Source organism: Camellia sinensis, chromosome 4 (assembly GCF_055761805.1).
Source record: "Camellia sinensis isolate YWXY chromosome 4, ASM5576180v1, whole genome shotgun sequence".
Classification (NCBI taxonomy): domain Eukaryota; kingdom Viridiplantae; phylum Streptophyta; class Magnoliopsida; order Ericales; family Theaceae; genus Camellia; species Camellia sinensis.
The window spans coordinates 25,739,864-25,753,725 of NC_138964.1; the positions used below are offsets into that span (position 1 = coordinate 25,739,864).

At 36.2% G+C, this 13,862-nt stretch overlaps 1 long non-coding RNA gene across 6 annotated transcripts; it reads left to right on the forward strand.

The window, feature by feature from the left end:
* The first annotated feature begins 3,097 nt into the window (after positions 1-3,097).
* On the forward strand, positions 3,098-13,240 carry LOC114315524 (uncharacterized). Of its 6 annotated transcripts, XR_014366129.1 has the most exons (7): positions 3,098-3,345; positions 3,463-3,646; positions 7,077-7,248; positions 9,071-9,152; positions 9,230-9,785; positions 10,362-10,462; positions 12,997-13,240. It is a non-coding gene; the product is annotated as an uncharacterized LOC114315524 (long non-coding RNA). The 6 variants fall into 6 exon arrangements; XR_014366132.1 differs by lacking the exon at positions 9,230-9,785; XR_014366130.1 differs by lacking the exon at positions 12,997-13,240 and having other exon boundaries at positions 9,009-9,152; positions 10,362-10,762.
* Positions 13,241-13,862: the final 622 nt, after the last annotated feature.

The window sequence follows — 13,862 nt, forward strand, 5'->3', positions numbered from 1 at the left end:
CTTTCAACAGGCCTTGCTTTACCAACCCTTGTAAAGCCTTCTCACCGACATGCCCTAGGCGCATGTGCCAAAGTTTGGAAGTGTCTGATGCATCATCTTCTGAGCTGGTGGAGACAGCCACTCTCCCTGTGACTGTAGAGCCATCTAGGAAATATAAATTTCCCTGTCGAGTACCCTTCATTGCAACCAATGCTCCTCGAACAACTTTAAGGACTCCACCTTCCATGGTTACTCTGTAACCTTTGGAGTCTAAAACTCCCACTGAGATGAGATTCTTGGTTAGATCTGGTACATACCGTACATCTTCAAGAATTCTGATTGTTCCATCATGGCTCTTCAGTTTAATTGTTCCAATCCCCTTTGTCTGGCAAGCTTGGTCGTTGCCCATCAGCACAACTCCTCCATCGAACTCTCGTAAGCTCGAGAACCACTGCTTGTTAGGACACATATGGAATGAACATCCGGAATCTATTATCCATTCATCTGACTGGCCATATGATGAAACTGTGAAGGCTCCTCCTTCATCATTATCTCCATCTCGTGCAATATTCACCTTCTCTTCTGTTTTATTTGGACAATCTTTTGCCCAATGTCCCTTCTCGTGACAAGCTGCACACTCGTCTTTTGCAAGACGTCTTTTGTCTGAAGGTTTCCCCCTGGATTTTGAGCGAGACTTTCCTCGCCTTATATTTCTTCTGTTATTTGTTCTGCCTCTGACTGTTAATGCCTCGGATGTTGAGTCCCTGTTTGCAGACTTATCTTTCCTTCTGAACTCATTGTTCACCAAGGCGTTTGCAACATCAATATACTTGATCTTCTCTTTACCGTACAGTAAAGTAGTAGTGAGATGATCATACGAGTCAGGCAAGGAATTTAACAATAACAGTGCTTTGTCTTCATCACCAACGTCATCATCCAAATTCTTCAAATCCGTAATAATTTTGTTGAAATTATTTAGGTGTTCGTTCATCGAAATACCTTTAATGTAGTCGAAACGAAACAACCTCTTCCTCAAGTAGAGCCGGTTCTCAATGCTCTTTGTCATGAACTTATCTTCCAGCGCCTTCCAAAGCTTCTTCGCAATATCATATTCTGTAAAGGCATACTTCTCCTCTTTTGCAAGGCAAAGTCGGATGGAACTGCAGGCCAGGAGATTCACCCTCTCCCATTCTATCTCGTCCAGGTCATCTGGTTTGTCTCCCAGAGTGAAGTGCAGGTTCATTTGGACAAGCATATCCTTAACTTCGCATCTCCACATGCCGAAGTTGCTGCTTCCATCGAACTTCTCTACCTCGAACTTGGCATGGGACACCGGGGTCCAATGCCTAGAAGTGCTTGTACTGGCTGGATTACTTACGGACTCGGATGCTCTAGATTCTGCCATTTTTTAGAAACTTCAATTCAAAAAACTGACCGTACAGATGTGTCCGGAATACTCCAAATAGTTGGGAAACACTATTGGATCGTCAAAAACGGACTCCGAATGGCTCCGATCTGGCAAAAATACTTTGGACGGGTCAGATCTGCAGAATCTGGTGCGCTGAGATGCACTGGATAATTTCTCCCGTCAACGGCTGGTCAACGGCTCGGTCAACGGCGCAGGCGGCGCGGTCAACGGAGGATCGGCGGCGCGGTCAACGGCTTGACGGCTGGTCAACGCGGCTGGTCAGCGGCTCAGGCTGACTGGGCTGACACGTGTCTGACACGTGGCCTGACTGTCGGACGCGTGGCGATGACGTGGCGGATGACGTGGCGATGACGCGGCACTGACGTGGCGCCACGTGGCTCGTCTTCTCCCTGGAGACGCGCGTGTGGCGCGTGGATGAGACTGGGATCACGCGCCGGTTGCCTGAACGGCGCGTGGTGGCGCGTGGTGCGACTGGGGCTGACGCGCTCTGTTCAGAGAGCGCGTGAGGGCGCGTGTGAAGGCTTCTGGGCTCTGTTTTTGCTGTTTTGGACTCCTCTCGGGGAGTTCTTCCTCCTGGTATGGTCAAAAGTGGATTTTGAGCACTTCGAAATCTGGGCACTTTCGGAAAAAATTCGATTTTTCGCAACCCGAGCTCTGATACCAATTGTTGAGGATCGGGGGCACACCAGGGAACTCAAACAAGCAATAACACACAAGTTTTAACGTGGTTCGGCAAGTCGCCTACGTCCACGGGCAGCGGATTCACTATATTGAACAAATGGTAAGAATTACACACTCTCTGTAATTCTCTCTCTCTTTGCTCTCAACTCACACCTCTCAGCTCCACATCTGATGATTATATCCTCACCCTCCCGTCTCTATTTATACACAAAGGAGTAGGTGGGAGAGCCTTCACTCTTGACTTTTGACATGGTTGGTGGCCACCAAGCTTGACTTGGTTGGTTGCCTTGGTAGGTTGCCTTCCATTGTTGACATGAGGATCACCCCTTTCACATGGGGTGACCTCCAGAATCTGTAGCCAATATTCAACACATAGGACTCCACTCCCAGCATCAAACCCGAGTTCTTTTTTCTCTATTTTTTTCTTGTATTGCATCAACTTAATTGAGTTGTTTCAAAAATTTTATGAGTTTTCAATCTTCACAATTTTTTTAGCTTATAATCTAGCTTTGTTGTTGATTTGGTAAATAAATTAGTGAAGAAAACACATTTCGTCACTAAATAAGAATAATCTATGAGGAATTATAAATTTTGTCACGTATAATAAAAAATAAAAATAATAGGTGACGGAATTTATTTTCGTCAATAAATACTTCCTTTTAGGTGAGAAAAAAATTAAGTTTTGTCACCAAAACTTTTTTCCGCTAATTTTTTTGGATGATGCCAAAATTTTGACACTTTTGGTAAGAAAAAAATTTGTCACCAATTATAAACTAATTTATGAGGAATATATTTTCGTCACCAATAATTTTAAATATATATTTTTTTTATAAACTTGATTTTAAATATTTTAAGACCATGGTGAGGAATATATTTTTGTCACTAATAAATTTTAATATTTTAAGAGCTTTTAGTGAGAATATTATTCTGCCACTAATTTTGGGAAGAAAATTTTGCTATATTGGGCGGTGAGGAAAAAAATAGACTACAATTTTTTTCTATTGTTTATTTTTGTGTTTATTAGTTTTTCTCTCATCTCTGTCTCTCTCTGTTTCAAAACAAAACACGGGTTTGCCCCTTGTCCTCCTCTTTCAGCGTGTTCTTCTCCAGCGCCGCCGCCGACGTTGCCCGTTCTCCTCCTTCAGTGGCGCCACTGACGTCGTATCTCTGAGCCCGCTCGCCCGTCTCCTTTAGTGTCGTGTGTTCTCTTCCATCAGCGCCTCTTATTATTCGATTTCTCTATTTTGTATATTCATGTATGATTCCTCTCTCTCTCTTTCTCACTCACTCAATTTCTCTATTTTCTATCACTATTTTCCTTAATTTTCAGAATTAATGTTTTTTCTAATTTTCGAAACTAATGAGACACGCAGTTGGGAATATGGTTCTTCTGGGTATGGTAAGAAGACTGGATATGATGAACCTACACAGGGGTACAGACGTAGGCCTGAATCGGATCTACCCAGTTCGGAATACGGGTCTGAGGAGGAAGATTACCGGAAACCTAGTTATGAGAGGCGCGGTGATGACGATGAGGCCTATGGCCGTAAGAAATATGTGAGCCTAACATTCCTTTCTCCTTTTGATTGGTTTACTTGTAATTTTACAAATTCTATTGTTGTTTTGTTTTGTTTAATATTAATAATTCATGATAATTTGTGCTTGGATTTCTAGTTTTTGAGATTTTTGGATCAAGATCCTCTCTATTACAAATTTGAAATGGAGATTCCCATTTCAATGCATTAGTGTGCAATAATTAAAATTTTAAATTCTCCTTAGTCTTGTACCAGTATCTTCACTCTTGATTTTGAGATTTTGATCCCGAAAATTGTTCGAGTGTTATACTCCTCATTACACCAATGCCGTGTCTTTTTCTTTCATTGAGTGAGTATTGTTCACTAGCTCCCATATTACTCAATCGATCACAGATCTTTATGTTGAAATTAGTCTAACTCTTTGGATTTTATATTTTCTTTGTATTGTAGTGTTAATTAGGAAATCCCCATTTTGATGATAAATGCACATGCTTAGTTGGTCTATGATAATAAAACAATGGTCCTCTTAATTCATTGTATTGATCAAAATGCGTGTTCCTATAGTACGTCTTAACACAAAATTTTGAACTGCACCATGCCCTCCAAGGATTAAAAAATTTCCATCTTTTTTTCCTTCAACTTTCATGGCTTCCTCGTTCCTTGTCACTGAACTTCTCATATTCCCCATGTTAATTTCGTAAAGTATCTATTAAAACTATTGTTGATGTTCTCTATCATTCATTTTCTTAAATATTTTTCTTTGTCATTCTTTTATTGGTTTTGTTTTCTTTTCCTTTTGAATGCTTAATAGAATATGTGGTATGCCTTGTTGTTTACATGTCCCATGGGTTACCGAAAAGTCATCTTTTCATGTAAAATAATTACTATACTTGCTCCAACTATTATACATGCTTGTGCAAGGTGGACAAATTATGAAAAATGCTATAAATCCCAAATCATTTATCAAATCTCTCACATGAGTATAGGATTCACACAAACCCACATGTGTGTGGGTCCCACACCCATGTGAGAGGTTTGGTAAAATATTTGGTGGATTATTTGGGTCCCTAACATTACTCCAAATTATTCAAAAAAAAAAACGTTGAGTAGTGATTTATAAACAAAAAACCATACAAAGAATTTATACATAATGACTTGGTTGGGTTTTGAGCCTATCACTTTAGAACAAATAATCCATTGAGATGCTTTTGATTACACAAATAACACTGCCACATCATTTTGATGCAATATTAGATAGACAAATTCTTCGGATTGTTGGGACTATATTTTGCATTTAAAGGTTATGATTTCTTCGGATTGAATGGTATGTCTAATTTTCTAATAATCTCGTTTGATAGAATGAGCTCAAATTAGTAAAAATTTAATGAACTTCATGGTTTCAGTTTATGTAGGTATTTCAAACAAAAACTAGTAGTCTAGAAGTGTTTATATATCTAGTATTAAAAAAGTACGGGTTCTATTGCTCCTGTAAATTACTGTAATTCTTTGGTTTTATGCAAATTGGTGCAACAAAAATTTGTGAAAGCTAGAAATTGTAAGTAGATTCATCCAGACGATTGAAATTTCTGTGTGCAGTCTAGTAGCAAGTCAACTTGTAAGATTTCCATCCAGATTTACATTTTTGTTCTTTTTGTTTATAATAGTAAAGTTCGATTGTGTTTCTATTTGGTGGTGATGAGATAAGTTGAAGCTCTGTTTGTTTGGATTTCAATTAATTTTGAAATTCCATAGCAGAGAGGATGTAATTGAGGTTCCAATTTTGTTCATGAATAACGTGTCAATATGTCATGAATTTTGCAGGAAACATTTTTGTGTGTTGTTTTTTTTCTTAGTATCTACCACTTTAGTTGGAATTTTTGGAATTTTCTCTGTCTGCTTCCCTGCAGTCTCTGTAAGTAATGAATTCCTTTACATATGACCTATGAACTTTTACATGTAAAAGTAAAAATCGACTCTGTGGAATCAATGATGACTAAATAATCATGTTTTAAGGATATGTCTTAAATTGAATGCCAGTAACTGACATTAAATTATTCAGTCTGTAATGAACAATAATTTGTTGAGATACTAAGAATGACAACTATTGGCATGCAAAATTCAATGGTTATTTGCAAGACACCAGTTCACAACTGATTTTCCATCTTATCTCCCATGCTCAAACATGTTCACATTTTTTTTTCATTTTTCTTTTTCCTCCAGTTATTTTCTCAAAATTCTTGCTGAGTTAGTCATAAATCTTAGCTTGTAAACCATCACAGGCCTCATATTATTCCCATTTTAAACATTGCTTAGTACAAAGAGCTCAGCTGTATGGGAGTTGTACCACATTTTATTCAGAGAGCAGCACTGGGCATTTGTTCATTTGGCAATCACAGCCTTTGGATATTTCGCTGCCCATACTTCTTGCATTTAGCTCTGGAGATTTGTGCCACAAAATGCAGCTCTTTCATTTGATTTAGAGTCAGGGAATGAGGCAAATAAAGAGAGATTTATGTCTGAGTTGAAGACATTTATGGAGAAGGAAATGGCTCTTCTTACAGTGATACCTAGCACTGATCAACATCAATTGCTTGTAAAGGACGGTCTGAAGCTAAAAGAAATGATTCGGAAATGTCAAACAATTGATCTGGGCGTTATGGAATATGAAACCATAGAGATTGACATTGAAAACCAAGCCAATAAAAGATGAAAACTTCCTGATGGAATTAACCAAGGGGTGGAATTGCTGCAGAGCGGTTTGAAAATTATTTGTGATGCTCTTCCTCATTTGCAGCAAAATCATTTTGACTGCTCTGAGCTTCATGACAAGTTCTTGACTCACTTTTCACACCTTGAAGATGAGATTGGCCATTTAGTTGGCCTAGCTGGTAGCAGCTAATCACTGCTTTCAGCCCATACTGGAGAACTTTCAAATATGCTGAACAACTGAAAACTGGTATATATAAAGATACGAGTATATTTCTGGTTTTCATTAACAGTGACACTGTAATTGGATTTGTACTGAAATATACTGTTCATTGTGTTTTGTATTGCATTTTAATATACCCACATTGGTTGTAGAAGAATTAGTCAATACTATAATCCCCTATCTCTCTATACAGACATGGGAGGTTCCACTGTTGTGGGTTTTGTAAAGTTGCTTTACCTCCATAGTTAAAATTAGATGCGTCCACAAGGCTTTTCACAGATGAAATGATTATATGTTTTTTTATTAAAGTACCGATTTATATTATTGTGCAATTTTTAATGGATTTGTTAATTTGTTTGAAATTTGGTGATGTTACTAAATTCACAATAATTGCCATGAATTTGAATTGTATTCTAACATCACAATAATCTCCATGAATTTAGAAATACATAATTGAAAAAGTGCTTTGTTGCTAAAATCCGTCAAATGGATTTGTTAATTTATTGCTTGGATGGCATTTCAGATGAGTCTTGTGAATGATTCTCCAGTACACTCGTCAAGCAGCGAGGACTTTGCTGCATTTCTTGATGCAGAGTTGAATTCTACTATTCTACTTTTCACATATCGCTTGACCTAGATGGCAAGGACGAGGACGAGGATGACGACGAGGATGATTCTAAGCCCAATATTGAGAGGTACTAGTTGTTTCTTCCATTAGGTCTAAAGCTGTACCAGATAAAGCTATTTTATTTTATTACTTTGTTGGGTCAAATTTTATGTGGTTACCAGTTGATAGTTTGTGAGTAATGAAAACTAATATAGGAGTGAAACCAATCATTCAATTGATTATCATTATCTTGTCTTCATCACCACAATCTGTCTCATCTTCTTACTATCCTTGCCATTTTTCTTCTCTTAAACACGTCTTATTTTCTTGCTTCGATGATTAGAATTGTTGTGCTTGTGCTCTTCTTAAACTTCCTCATTTTTCTTGTGCTCATTAGGCTACTCTATGTGACTCAATCCAGAACAACCTGATCCAATTGGGTTGATTTGGCTCAGTCTTGATTGTTTTCATTCTGGTTTCATAGTGAAAAAGCTTAAAACTGACAAAGGGTGGTCAGTCTTGGTTTCTTTGTTTTTTTTTTTCTTTTTTCTTTTTTCTTTTTTTTTATAGCTTCAGTGAAGTCTTCTTTGCTTAATCTAATTGAAATTTGCTGTATATTCTACATATGGGTTTTGATTGTTTTTATTATTTTTTGAGTTTTATATATCAAATCCTACTCAATTTAAGCAAATGGGTTTCAATTTAATTTGATTTTTAAAAACCAAAATTTTCTTGCTTTGATTTTTTGGGGTAGTGATTTTTTAGCTTGGTTTGATTTTCTTTTTAATGAATTCAATGTTATCTATAAATTTGAAACTATGGCCAAGTTTGGGAAGACTAAAAAAGTACACTTTTTGTCTTTTTGGACTAAAAAATTGAGGTTGAAAATATGGATGTTTGGGTTAACTTTTTGACTTTTTATTGAAAAATGTGTAATAAAAAATTGTAAAAATTGATTTGTAGAGAAAAATTTGAATTGGGAGTTGTGCAGCCGTAATTGTTGACTTTTGGTGAATAGTGTTAACTTTTTAGCTTTTTGAGTAACTTTTTGACTTTTTGACTTATTTGGGACTTCCCAAACTTAGCCTATATATGTTGACTTTCATTTCTTCTTTAATTTAAAATTAAGTATGGATTTTGATGAATGATGAACAAAGTACCTGAACTTTGTATATGATGTTTTTAGCTAAATCTGCGAAGGTGAAGATATAGGTTTTAAAAAATGGCTTGTTTTGATTTGGGTTGATGTGGTTTCTGGGTTTTGTTGTTGGTTTTGATAAGAATTCTATAATTTGAGGTTCTAATGCTTGAAAATGGTGACACAGCTTTGCTGCTTGTGGTGGTGGTAGGTGATGAAATCAACATTTTTGCCTTTTATTTGCATGATTCTTGGAAAGTCCATAGCTAAACAGAGTTCTCTGATTTTTATGCCTTTGTCTTTATGAAACCTGAAAAGTACTTCAAAAATGCTATTGAATGGGGCTTTATTCACTAGCCACATTTGTCATTTTTTTTTTCAATTTTTTTGCGACGGTAACAAGATGGTCGCTAATACATTGTAGGCATTTTTTAAACTTTTTTGCGACTACAATTTTGCGGTCGCAAAAAGTATTTGCCCCCCACATTCGCGACCCCCATTTGCCGTCGCATGGGCAGTCACAAAAGGTTTTTTGCGATTGTATTTCTATTATTTGCGACAGTTTGTAGCGGTCGCAAAAAGTGTTATTTTTAGTAGTGAGAGATCTGTAACTTTTTATTCTTAAATTTGATAATTATCTTTACACGCTATGAAATTCCGTGTAATTATATACTAGCCTAACATCTGCACTCAATAATTTCTATACTCAGATAATGATTATTGAGGAAGTCAATCATTCAGCACTAAAGACTCCCCTTTTTTTTAATGTCAGAGAGTTTCAGACAAAGTATATGCTACACAGAAAGCATGGCTTAGGGCGTTGAAGCTTTTTTTCCTTGGTGTTTTTCTTCAAGGTAATATTGTGCACAACTTTCAACTTACGTCCTATAATACATAAATGTATCTAATTGGGCCATGCAAAACACTTCAGGCAACTATATATAGACTTCCAACAATCTGTGATGGATTACAAGTTTATTGTGGAAGACTTTTTCATTCTGCATGTTAAGTAAGTCAATCACTCAAATTCCACTTTAACTACAGAAGAGGAATTCTTGTAGTTAACAGTCCTGGACCCTTTGTGGCCCTCAGCAACTGTTTTTTATTTCTAGTGGTCAATACTGCAATTGACATTATGTTTTATTTAGAACATTCATTTACCATGAATGATGGAAGTATAATTGCTGCAAATTTCACTTTTGAAAATAAATAAAGGACAAGATATGAGAGTGTGCCGCCAATTTCCCTTGTTGGTTTAACACATTTTCTTGGTCCGTGGTCTTGCTATTGCCTTACAGTTTGAACTATATTATGTTGCTGTCATCTCATATCATTTCTGTTACATAAATTTGACCATATGATTTCCAGGTATAGTTGTAGAATTTAAGATCTTGTGTTCTTTCGTTTCTGGTGGTTAGCTACATGGAACAACATCTTTGACATATGGTGTTGACATTGAAGGAATATGTTGGATGGGCATTTTGCAGGTCTTTGTCATGCTTTCAGCTTTTTCTCTTTATTGTTTGTCTTGAAAATTCTTTTTACACATGCACTATTTTTTTTTAGTGCCAAGGATAACTCTTGTTGGAAAAGTAAAATCTCTAACTCCACCTCTATTTTTTTATGTGCATTCGACAAATGACTACCCAGTTGTACATAGATTCATGGAGATCACTTCAATCTCTTTGAAAACAGAGGGATGATTATTTAGAGTTAATCAATGCATGTTAATATGCATGGGTTTCACCAAAAATGGATCTTTTAGCATGTTAAACATTCAAAATTCACTTTCAAAGTCAATATAAGATCCCTTAATCATAGGCTATTAAATTTACCGGTTCAATTTTTGACATAACTGTTATATTTCTAAATTGCCAGGAATTTCATTGAACTTTGGCAATATTGTCAAAACAGTGATAACCACCCAGGTCATAAGCATAATAAACCTATTTACCAGTGTGAATGTGTGGTACAAATAATAGTTGAGGGAAGTGTTTCTCTATTGCAACCCTGCTTTCTTTTATTAGGAATAATGAACTTCTGCATCTTTTCATTCAATCCAGAGGATATCCATTGGATACATTGTCGCAGCTTTGTGTGAGATATGGCTTCCATGTCAAAGGTGGAGGGGAGTAGGTTTTTTCAGGAGATATTATTGGCAATGGTTAGTTACCATATCTGGCATCATTTTACGTTCTGTAATGTTCAAGGCTTGTGCATAATATTTGAAAAGTTGGAGTTATTTACTTGAAGAAACTTTAATTTCACTTCTTTTGTTTCCTTTTATGGGTTGAAATATTGGGTTTTGGTGGATATTTAACTGTCCTTAATATATTTTACTAAACATTTAGATTCATCTTTCAAAACTTTTATGAGACATGAAAGAGTAGTTAACACATTTGATAATGATGACAACGAATACTTGGATGTTATGCTCATTCACTTCAGATATGCTAAATTGTCAAGCATTTATTCTATTGAATCAAGTTGAGCATCATGATGAAAATTGAAAAATATTATTACCTTTCCAAACATCAGTATGATGATGCATTATTAATAAATAAAATAAAAAAAGAAAAAGAAGTAATGAGCTAATTTCCTAATTGTTTCTCCCAAAATCAATTAGAAACTTGCATTAATGGCCTGTATTTAAATTAATAAATTGTTTTTGAATCATTTACCTAGTCATCTTAGCATGACCCTTATTGAAATACACACTAACCAAAGTAGAGACAAAATCATGTGTTTATTTTTTTGTGTATTTTTGCTAAGCAGTGTCGGAGTTGCTCTAAGTTAGTAATGTGATTAATAAGAGTTTGCCATGTACAAAGGAACTTCTGGTTGTTAAGCTAGACTCATTGTGTGCACATTTGTATTGACATGGATAGAGAGGTCTATACAATATAATTATAGCGATCCCGGATTTACCCTTGTTGTACAGTGATCCGGACATGTGTCCGTGGATATTGGTAGTTGATTATTATCTTGTTTACATCCTTTTTACTTTGTATTTGAGTTATAGGATGTGTTGGGCAGGTTTGTTACAGGTTGGTTGAGTTTAGAAACCAAAACTAGTTGCCCAGATTTTTACCTATCCGCTCGAGCGGGGGTTTTGGCGCTCGAGCGGGAATTGCACCCATCCAGTATTTCCTGTGCAGTGTTGGACGCTCGAGCGTGGAGTTGGCCGCTCGAGCGGGGTTGTGTGAGTGCCGCTCGAGCGTGGAGTTGGAAGCTCGAGCAGAGACCTGGTTCTGTAAAAGTTCTGGGAGTGTGCATCCGCCGCTCGAGCGGGATTGTTGACGCTCGAGCGGGAGTTTGTGAGTGACGCTCAAGCGGGTCGACTGGGTTTAAGTTCCGTGTTTTGACTTTTCAAATCACTTTTTCACTTTCTCTTCTCTCTCCTACTTTTCCAAAAAACACCATTGTTGAGCCTCTCACTCTAGAACTCTACCTTCTCTCTAGGTTTTGATCTAGTAGGAGTGATTTGCTCATCTTTGGCCTTTACAAAAAAGTTGTTGATCATTGAGGGCTACATTTTAATCTGAAAATTTCGGGATTTGGGGCACGTTGGGTTTTGTCATCTTCTCCCTTGGGGCTCCGAATTTGAGGTAGGGCTATCCTACTCCTCTCTATGAATTTTGTCTTTAAATTTTGGTATTTTGAGATGTTGGGGTTGGTTTGGTAATTTGGTGAAAGTTTGGGGCTTTTGTGTTATTTTACAAAAGTTGGGATTTTATTTATAACAAGCCTAGATGCATGTTTGGCATAGAGAAATGGAATAAATGTTTAATCATTGATGAAAATGGGACCTAAGGGTTGTAATGTTAATTAGGAAAAATGACCTAACTACATTGATTGATTAATTGGGATAATTAATTGTGAGAATTGAGGAAGTGAAATGGAATTGTTGAGATTGGGAATGCATGGGGTTAAAGGGTGTAGTTGAATTATTTATCACTCACCGAAATGAAATGTTGATTGAATATCCATTTGTGCACTTATTTTCTGTTTAGAAATAATTGCTTTGGGCTATCGGTGGAGGATAGTCGTGATTGTTGTAGACAATGCATGATGATTAGGCAAACGAAAACTAATCAATGGAATGTGTCATGAAATTTGACGGTTGATAGAATACATTAACTGTATGTATTGAGTGATGGTATATAGAACCAATGTGTTTGTATACGCTATGTGTAGAGGATGAGATGGGGGATGTACTCCGCAGTTTAGGGAAAGATAGGGGATGTACCTCTAAACCGGATAGTGTTGGGAGAAGATAGGGGATGAACTCCGTAGATACAGCTCATATGCTTGTCTAGAAAGGTGAAGATAGAGCTCATATGCTTATCTTTGTGAAGTGTGGATACAACTTATATGCTTATCTGTGAATGTGGGATATTGTTGTTATACATATCTGTTGAGAATGTGGATATAGCTTATATGCTTATCTGTGAATGTGGGATATAGTTTTTATACATATCTGTTGAAATGATGATAGAGCTAACATGCTTATCTGTTGAAAAAGGGAAAATGAAAAGTAACTTGGACTCATAAGTCGTATGACATAAATATGTGATTTATGTGAATGTATCAGTGTTGGCCATCTATCAATTGCTAATCTTTTAGTCATTGTTCATGGTTGGTTTAGTGTATTTCTACTGGGCTGTGGCTCACCCTATATGGGAATATCATTTTCAGGTACAGGTAGCATGCCACCTCCAAGGACATAGCTTGGGAGGCTAGAGACGGACATACTTTTGCCGTTTTATTTTGATGTATTACATGTAAATTCAAGCCAAGGGCTTAATGTGTAAATGAGTTAGTACTCTTTTGTTGTAACCAAGTGTTAACTTGGAAAGCTGTAAACCCGTAGGGCATTTTGCTTTTGTTGTTAACATGTAATATTTTTGTAATGAAACTCTGATGAATAGAAGAATGTGGTTATTTCATATGGCAATGAATGTCTTATTTGATGGGTTTAATGTTATTATTTTGAGGGCGTTACAATAATTGATAATATGTTAATATTTTTTTTTGTTTATTTTCTTTGCAGATTGGTTTTTGATGACGTTTGGAAGCATACTTGCAAATCAAGATCAAGTCTTGAATTTTTTTTTAGGAAAATTTACCCATAAGTCCTAGTTTTTGAAAAGTTGAACCATTTAGTCCTAAAAGTTTTCTTATGCTCCATTTAGTTCCATTTGCACATCAATCTAATGTTCGAAACATTAATCTGATGTTCGAAATCTAATGTTCGAAACATTAATCTGATGTTTGAAACATTGTAATGGGACCTTTCAGTCTATAAGAAAACTTTTATGACTAAACAGTGTATAAGTTATTAATTTGGGATTTATTGGTGCATCCCCCTTTTGTTTTTTCCTGAACTGATACTAAGTTGTAGTTGCAAATCAAGATTGAGTGTTGATATTTTTTATGGACTCCACGTTAGTTCATTTTAAGATTTGTTTTGATGATTTTTTTGTTATACTTAATGGATTATTATTAAAATTGTTTGATGGATATATTTTGATTTATAATATAAATTGTATAGTGAATTTTTT